At 43.7% G+C, this 9,289-nt stretch overlaps 1 protein-coding gene across 23 annotated transcripts in view; it reads left to right on the forward strand.

Annotated features, from left to right (window-relative positions):
• Window positions 1-9,289, forward strand: part of Anks1b (ankyrin repeat and sterile alpha motif domain containing 1B) — a 1,082,674-nt gene that overhangs the window by 926,242 nt on the left and 147,143 nt on the right. Inside the window, exon 1 of one of the 23 annotated variants that reach the window (XM_031349159.1) lies at window positions 9,097-9,181. The exons of the other annotated variants lie outside the window; for them this stretch is intronic. The gene's annotated coding sequence lies outside the window, so the exon portion shown is untranslated. Of the gene's footprint in view, window positions 1-9,096; window positions 9,182-9,289 lie in introns of those variants that run through there. 23 annotated transcript variants of the gene reach the window in all.

Here is a 9,289-nt window from a genome sequence, read left to right on the forward strand (position 1 = left end):
AGGTACACAAGAAATGCATTCTGTCCTCGAGAACCTCCCTCCCACATCAAAAACATCTTCTACCAGTGCACACTTCCCCGGTGGTTCCTGCACCTGTGGTGTGGGGAACTGGGCTGCATTCTCAGACTGAGTTCTCGGCTAGCTCCTCTGCTTCCTGGGATACAGGAAGGAGATGCAAAGAGTGAAGTCAGCTGTGGCACTGGACATCAGCATGTTATTCTGACTTACCCTGTGACCGAAGGCCTCGGAAAAAACTGTCCTTTTAAAATATATGTTCCACTGTGCATCCAATTCTGTTCTTGATGGTTTGCTCACATGGAATGAGATTCAGTTCAATTCTTAGTGACATGTATAGAGTTATTAAGTGCTCCTGGAATTATTGACCCTATCTTTCAATTTACCATGGTAACCAGAGCATTCATCTTTACCTGCTCAAGTTGCTTCTCACCGTTCTTATGCCATATGGCTCATGTCGAGGGTTCATTTGAAGGCATCCTTCTGCTCTTGCCCCTCACCTCCCCATCCATCACTCATGTGCACTTCCATTTACATGAACTCATCCTCCATAGCTCTTGCTTCAGCCCCTGATAGTCCCTCAGAAGCTGACCATGGAGTGGATCTGTGACCCACTGGCAAGCGAGAGGGCTCCATCACTCACTCACAGCAGTTCATTCAGGGAGGGTGAGAACAGGGATTCTTCTGGAACTCCTGAGAAAGAGGAGGGCTTTTCTACGCATTCTCTGCACTTGTGAGCTGGCATTGCCAGGGGTTGTTGAGGGCCATGTTGTAGAGAGGTATGCCCAGGCATAAAGCTGGTACAGAGTTGAGGAAAAGATTTTTTGCAATGTCTTCCAAATTAGTATTTTTGTATTAAGGCAGTTTTGAGAATAAATGAGGTAATTTCGTACTTGTTATTATAACACAGGACATAGCATCTGAGATGGATGGAATAAGTGATAACTTCAGAAAAGAAATATTCACCTAGCACACAAATTTTTTGTGGTGAAAGTCCAAATACCCTAATAGTCTCTTCAACTGGCAATGAGCTCTCTGTTGCTGGAAGGACCCAAGCTTTGGTTGTATACCTTGTTAAAACCCAAAAAGAAAAAGCCTCACTGCCAACCAGAAAAGATCATCATAATTATATTTAAGTATTTCCTTCTGAGTCAGTCAGGACACTTGCAATGTGAGAAACCATACTCAGAATTTTCCAAGCAAGATGAGAGACATGCAAGCTCATGTAAGAGATGGAAGCCTGGAGGTCTTAAACATCAGCATACCCTGAGCCTCAAACACTATGACTGGAATCCCTTGGTCTCCCTGTTCATATTGGATGGGGGTGGAGCATACACACAGACACCAAGGTCAATGGTGGATGCCCTCATCTGTCACTAGCTGCATTATATTTTGAGAGAGGGTTTCTTGCTGAGCCTGGAGCTCACTGATTTCAGCTAGACTGGCAGGCCAACATCTCTGCAGTACTGGTGTCACATCACACACTGCCATTACCTGACTGGTTCCAGAGATCAGAATTCAAGTCCTCATGCTTGCTTGGCCAAGCACTTTACTGACTGAACTGTCTCCCCAGTCCCACCCTCACCTCTTATTTTTTTGTTGACTTGTCTGTTTGTTGATTTGGAATTTGTGGTTCTCCTCCCTCAGTCTCCCGGGTTCTAGAATCATGGACATGCACAACCACACCTAGTCTCTCATTCTCTATTTGTTTTTTTCTGCACTCTGCACCAGCTTCACCCAAAGGAAGACACTCCCCATGACATTGCCCTCAACAATACCCTGCTAAGACCAGGTCTATCAACTTAGAAAACCCAGGGGAAGAAGGGCTCCTCTTTCTCAGTTGCCTCAAGAGAATCTCTGTCCTGACCCTCCCCAAGTGAACCACAGTGGATAAACAATGGAACCCTCTGACCTGACAGTGGGCCAAAGATTGATTCCTTGATCATATTTACTTACTACTTACATTTATTTTGTAACTCTTCTTTCCTTTGTTCTTCTAACGTATTTCAACACACTTAATATATGCCGCTAGATAATTACAAAAATATTGTATATAACAACAAACAAATATTGAAACTGTCTTATTTATCCCCTGCCAGATCCCACTGATGGGGGAAAAAAACTGAGATTTTGTTATTTGTCTGTAGTATAAAGGGTTTCCAAGGTGTGTGCAGCTCTTCTTGTTTGCCCAGCTGATGAGTATGGGAGAAGGTGCTGGGGGCGAGCTTGGCTGTTTAGTTCTGGTGATAGAGTAGAGTGGGTTTGTGAAGGCTTACGAATTAATACGAGGATGAATTAATTCTCTGGATGGGTAACTGCTGAGCTGTAGGCATGCATGGTGCAGAGTGTCACATAGGTGCACACATTTCATTCTTAAGCAATCTTACATCCTTAAAGAGTACCCTTATTTTATTGATGCTGGGACCAGGAATGTCTCAAGGTTAAGCCATTCTCAAGGTTCATAGCAGGGGGACAATCAAGCTGGACTGGCATGTAGTGCAGACTGAGGGATTTTTCTGTCTCATGTGCCATCCGTAGAAATTCCCTGAGTAAGTCTCTGGTATGCCTTAAACTGCAAAGCAGACCATATAGTCTGACGCATTTAACAAGGACTATCCTTAGGTAATGAGGTGTATGGTCACTTAGTGAAAGAGTTTACCTGACACTTGGTCTTGCTGCTAGCCTTGGAAGTAGCTGTGTCTATTGTGCATGGCTGGCTGCTTTGTTTTTGAAAGGTGTTAAAAAGGTAGGGTATTTACCACCTGTGTTTTGCAGCTGAAACTAAGTCCCAGAGGTTGATTGTAAGCAACCACTGCAAGCAGAGGGCTTAGCTATGGCTCAGTGGAGCTGCATGTGGTTCTGGCCCTGGATGTAGTTAACATGAAAAAAAAATGTCCCTAGGTCTTAATTCAGGAGACTGGGGCAGAACATTTTCAGCAGATGGGCCTTGGTGTCTACATTCATTCCCCCTGGACTCCAAGCCTGCTTGCCTTCAGGAAAAAATACAAGTCCCGTCTGCTCACTCTGGCTTGTTTCAGCTTGGTAGTGAGATCTGTAAATATACCACAGTTAATAGGCGGGTCTGTAAGTTGTTTTTTAAATTGCATCTAAACAAAGGGATTTTTCCCACAGTGAGAGAGCATGATAGAGCAATAAAGATAACAACATCTACACACACAGGAGTTTGTCTCATTACACATAAACAAATCTTGCATTTAAGGAAGCACATTGATGCTTCTATGGTGGGCCCACATCACTCAGGACCTCTGTTGAGCACCAAAGCCTTCCCCAATGCCTGACTCTCCTGAACACCTCATTCTGTTGTTTCCTCGTTGCACAGTCTCTACTCCCCACCCCTTTCTCTTTGAGTTTCCTCCTTCTTCTCTTATTTATCTCCCATGCCCTTGGTCAAAACATAACAAAGCCCCAAGCCCTTGCTTTCTGCATGCCGGGAGACAAAACTCCACAGTGTGAAGATTCTAAATCCATATTGATTGTATGCTTATCTCTGCAGTGGTGTAGTTCTGGGATATCTGTCTCCTGAAAACGTATCCACGTTGTTGAAAAAAATTGTGGGTGGGATTTCCTACAACTTTTCTAATCTACTGAAATTTTTATCCCAGTACAAAAGATGGACCGCGTGGTTGCTGTCCAGAGTACTGACCTCAAACATTTGCTCCTGACTTCAATGAACAGGCAACTGTGGTTGACATAATTCACTCCCAGGCTTTCCAACTACCAGAATCAGCTGATAGTAGATTTATATCTCTCTTCTGAGCTCCATGTTTCTATTGTCTGATTTCCTCCTTTTGTCTAGCTGGGTAGGAACTAGAATTCATCATGTCCTAAGCTTTCTTTCACTTGTTCAGTAAATTTCTCAATGCCCATTTATCAAAAGACCTCTACATAAATTTAAAAAAACCACACAAGCAAGGCACTACACCCAACACATTCTTACAAGGAGATTTATAACTAAAATTGTGATTTTAAATGATGAATACAATATTAAAGGGTGAAGTTTTACTATGTCAGCAAAAAAGGTACTTCCTAGGCCAATGCAGAGGGAAAAATATAAAATTATTCCTAAGGAAAGTTACATGCTAGTTGGAATTCAAAAGGATAAATTGTAAATGTTCCACAATATCAGAGCCTTGCTCTCACTTAACCTACCATCACTGAACAGCCACCTTATCATTTGAATCATAGGCCCCAATAAATGAGTAAAAGTGCTTTTAATCACTATCTTTGAGAAAAATCACCAGTAAGAATCCTGGGACAGTTGCCTGTGCTTCATGCACACAAATGCACATGCATGAACACACAATATTAAAAATATACATTTGTAAAATTGGCTCTGATTTTGCTACAAAGCTGAAAGGTGCATTCTATCTCTTAGCATCCTCACTTTTTAATCCTATTCCTGAGGCTACCTGGATGATGTCGGTTTATTTATCTGATGCATTTCCAGGCTTATTTTCACAAACTTTGCATTGTAATTCTGAAGGAGAGATGCAGTTCTGAATATATACATTTGTGCCATGCATGTTTTTCAATGATATTCTGGAAGCATTTTCCCCTTACTTAGAAATGCTCAAAACAAATGACAAGAATCTAAGATGCAAATATGTAAAATACAAGGACAGGCTAACATTGAGATAAGAAATATTTGTACTGTAATACTTAAAGGCAGGCATATCTTTCTATAAGACCTCAAAGCCATTCTTCTGGGTATATAATAATAGCTAACTGAAGACTAGATTGAATCCCAGAATTCCATACTTGATTCATGAAAACCAGTCCTTCCTTTTCAGGCAGTAAACTGACAGGGTGTGTTGGGAGAGGAGTGCCTGCCTCTCTGTTCATTACCTTCCTCCCCCAGGAAGCTCACACTGCTTCCTTACACAATTCCCCCACACAGCTCCAGATGGTATCTCTACTGGCACAACCCTACTGGTACTTTTTCCATGTTCTGGAAATTTTACTAAAACCTTAAATCCATTTCTGATTGGCCTAACTATCTCTAACACTAATAGTGAAATACTCCTTTGCCATCTAAAGCTCTTTTTAAAGGGTTTATTTATATTTATTGGTGTTTTGCCAGCATGTAGGTCTGTGCACTGACCCCATGCATGCAGTGCCTGCAGAGGTCAAAATAGGGCATCAGATCCCCTGGCACTGGAATTACAGATGGCTGTGAGCCACAGTGTGGTTGCTGGGAATCAAACCTATGTCCTCTGCAAAAGCAGCCAGTGCTCTTAAACATTGAGCTATCTCTCTAGATCCTCCAATATCTTTTAAAAAAAAAATCGAACAACAATCTCAGTACTGTGAGACACAGTAATTTTTTTAAAAAAGAATTAACTGAGCTAATTTTTCCAGTTCTTTTATTGTAGATACTTTCATTACTTTTTTTTTCTACCATTTGTGGTGTCTCAATTAGGGTCCAATCAGAAAAGAGTCCAGTAGGATACTTATTCTAAGAGACATATTGCAGAGGATCCACTTATGTGAAGGGGGCTCACCAGGTACGTCTAAAGTCTAGAACAGGGCAGTCAGGAAGGGTACTGAACTCTTGGGAACAGGTTCCAATAGTTTCATTCCTTCTTTGGGGTATCTCCAGCTCTGCCTTTAGAGTTTCGATTGAGTCAGGTCATCTAAGACAGGCTCCTTAAAGTCAATGGACTCTAATTACATCTATGAAACACCTCTGCAATGTCTATGCTAGTGTTTAAATAACTGGGAATTTTCAGCCAGCCAAGTTACCACACCAAAGAAGACCATTACACATAATTACTTTCCTTTCCTCGTAGCTACTGCTCTGTGAGGCAGCTTCCATTATTGTCACATTCATCTTACAAATTGGAATGGTGAGGCTCAGAAAAGTTAGGTAGAGTACGTTAGATCACAGAGCGCTTAAGTGGAATACCCATAACTTGAATCCACACATACAAGTCCACATTTTGGAGCCAAACTGTGCAGTCTGCTACCACCAAACGCATAAAGTATTAGACATTGTTCCTCTCAGTGGCTACAAAGGTACCTCAGCTCACTGCTGCACACATTTCTTGGACAAGGTCTCACTATCTCTGGAATCATCTATTTGATCCTCTGGGTACCTTTTTAACACAAAGAAGGAATTTAGGAAGTTAACATCTCTAATGTTAGTCTGTCTGATAGAAAATGACTGCTCTTAAATAATCAGTTTACACTGAGAAGGTTATGTTGATGGCCTGTATTGAAGCAACTGCCATGCTCTTCTCTGCGTATACTCACAGACTGAGTTTTAGTATCATGAGGGGGTTTTTTTCCTTCCTAAACTGTATCATTTTGCAAGTAACAATTACTTAAAAGCCTAGAATATTTTAAAAGTGAGGAACACGAGGCTTTATAGTCTTCAAATTTCAAATGACATAAACAAGAAGTTGAATGACTTTTTAGCAGGGAAAAAAATGACAGAAGGAATTCTGACACTGAGTTTCCTGGAGTTCCATAATACCAAAATAAGTGTCTGGGACAAGGGGCAAGGGTGAGTGGTTTCGTGCTGCCTCCAGTAAGGATAGCCCTTAGTCAAGAGACTTAGCCTCTTTGGGCTTTGGGATCTAGGACTCATATCTTGAAGCTTTTCTGGAATATAAAAATGTCTAAATTTTCAATGAGTAAGATCTACTTGAGTTTAGAGCAAAATGCCTTTTCTGCTATGAATTATTTAATATTTCCCCTCAAGTAGTGGGGGTTATGTTGATATTTATATTTTTTTTCATTTTATGTCTATGAGTGCTTTTCCTTGTGTGCATATACATATGTGCACCATATGAATGCCTGGTGCCTGAAGAGGCCAGAGGCCAGAAAACAGCATCAAATCCCCTGGAACTGGAGTTACACACAGCTGTGAGGCATCATGTGAGAGCTGGGAACCAAATCTCGGTCCTCAGCATGAACAGCAAGAGCTGTCAACCACAACCGACAACACCCCCCCATACCTTTATATTTTAGTGTGCATACATGGGGGTTCTTACCAGATTCCATTAGTACCGTGCTGAAATTAATTCACAGACATCTAGTATTCAGGTTGTGAATTCGCTAGTCCTACAGAATAGGCATGGTAAGTGTCCACCATGGACAGCAACTTTCCCATCTGGCTGGCTGCCTTTCAGAGTTGTTTCCACCTGCTGGCACAAAGGCTGACAGCGAATTAAGTTTCCATTCATTCTCTAGAGGTGGCGCAGTCATAGAATGACCTAGAGGTCTCAAATGTTTCCAGAGTGCAGAGCACTCAACTCAGGGGAGGGAAAACAATAGTTCACATCCCTCCTAAGGGTATCTCTAGATTGCCCTATATTGGGAACCTGAAAATAATATCCACAAGAGAGCAATACTCTGACAAGTAGTATTCCTCAGTCATTTTCGTGACTGCAAAACCAAAAGGACACATTTATACACAGCACACAGGTAACTGAGCTCCAGGATGAAAACCTGAGGAGGTGACCTACCTTCGAAGCCACCGAAAGTTTGCTAATCTCAAAAAAAGCTATCCACAACATGTCCCACCTCTCCCCTCCCCACGTCCCAAAATTCAGGTACCATTCATCAGAGTATAGCATGCAGTCTGATTCTTTACCTGTGTAAGATGTAGAAAAAGAGGCTTTGGGATGTCCATGTAGCTCTGCCATGCTGTGCTTGTCTTGCATGTATAAGGGCCTGTCTTCACTCCCCAGCACTAGGGGTTTCGGGAACTTTCTTTTCCGATGTAAATGAAATATAAGTCTGAATTTCATATAATTAAATACCCCTAGTTCACCAGTCTAGCAGGCCCAGCTCTTTGTCCCGGGCCTGTGTCTTGCTAATAGAAGAGCCCTGGGAACTATGTGACTCCCACTGAGGCAGACGGTGAGCTAGCAGCAAAGAGACAGTGCTTCTTGTTGCTGAAAGAGCTGGTTACACCATCCTTTTGAGACTTTGTCTTTTTCATCTTCACAGCAAGAGTAGTGATGAAACTTAGTCACAGGGTTGTGAGGATGGAAGGAAGGATGCACAGATCCCTGGGAAATTCTAGGTGCTCACTAAACTTTACCTCTTACAAGACAGGCACTACACTTCCATTTCAGTCTTTTGAGTTTTTGCCGCTGACCTTTGCTTGTCTTGGCTTTAAAGCAATAAATGCATACCGGGAAAGAAAGAAAAAAAAAATGGATTGCCCTGCACAAGTACTGTTAGGGATTTATCATGTTAGCCATTTCCTTAAGTATTTCGATACAATCTTTACATAGACCCCGAGGTGCTGTTTATTTTGCTGCCAGACCTCAGCAGTCTCCCTGTGAGACTCTGTGGCTCCCACAGGAGCCTAAATGGGCAACTTAACACTTGCAGATGCAACGTTAAGAAACTGAGGACCAAGATGTGTGGTTTGGCAGATGTGCTGTTCATGGAATCAGTATGGCATTGTGCAGGCTAAGACAAATGATTTCTGTTTATTCATGTTAAGGAAAACATACTGGGATTCTCAAAATGCAAAGTTTTGTTTAAAATCAGTTACAGGAGCACTCCCTTTAATTGGCATAATTTTGAAAAGAAGCCTTGGCCAAAGTGAAAATTTCTACAAACGTTGGTAGAAGTTACCAACTATTACTGGTGGAAACGGAGGGGCGCAGATTATTTGAGCCTTATCAAATCTTAACTGAGACCCGTTAGCCTACTGAGCCAAGGTTAGGCCAGTGAACGCCACAGGAATCCAAGTCCTACAGGATGGCCGGGATCCACACAAGTTGAGTTTTACACTGCGGGCGGCTTCTGCGGTGCAAACACAAAGCAGCTTGGTCAGTGGGAGGAAACACTGGAGTGGCCTCGGGTGAAGCAGGACCCGCCTTCGGGCCCCTCCGGTCCACTACCACCTCATCCCCAGGGCAGTGACAGCCAGCCGCGCTGACCCTGCCTTTCACCACCCCTGCTGCCGCCACCGAGCCGGTCACCTGGGCGCCGGTGGAGCTGCCGCCCCAGCCGCGTCTCCAAGTGCGAGGAGGGGGCGGCGGAGGCGCGAGATATCCATAGAAACCGAGGATGCTAGGGGCGCGGAGCGCGGGCGAGCGGGAGCACGGAGCCCCCGCGCGCGCCAGCCGGCCCAGCTAGGCACCCCGCGGCCCGGCGCCCCAAATTCGGTGGGACCGCAACGGTAAGCCCCGGGCGGCCCGGCGCGGACACCTCCCACTGCCCACGCCCTCCGTGGCCGCAGAACAATGGAGAGCGCCGCCCGCTGCCTGGAGACGCCGCTAGGGGGGCG

The sequence above is a fragment of the Mastomys coucha genome, unplaced genomic scaffold, assembly GCF_008632895.1.
Source record: "Mastomys coucha isolate ucsf_1 unplaced genomic scaffold, UCSF_Mcou_1 pScaffold4, whole genome shotgun sequence".
NCBI lineage: Eukaryota > Metazoa > Chordata > Mammalia > Rodentia > Muridae > Mastomys > Mastomys coucha.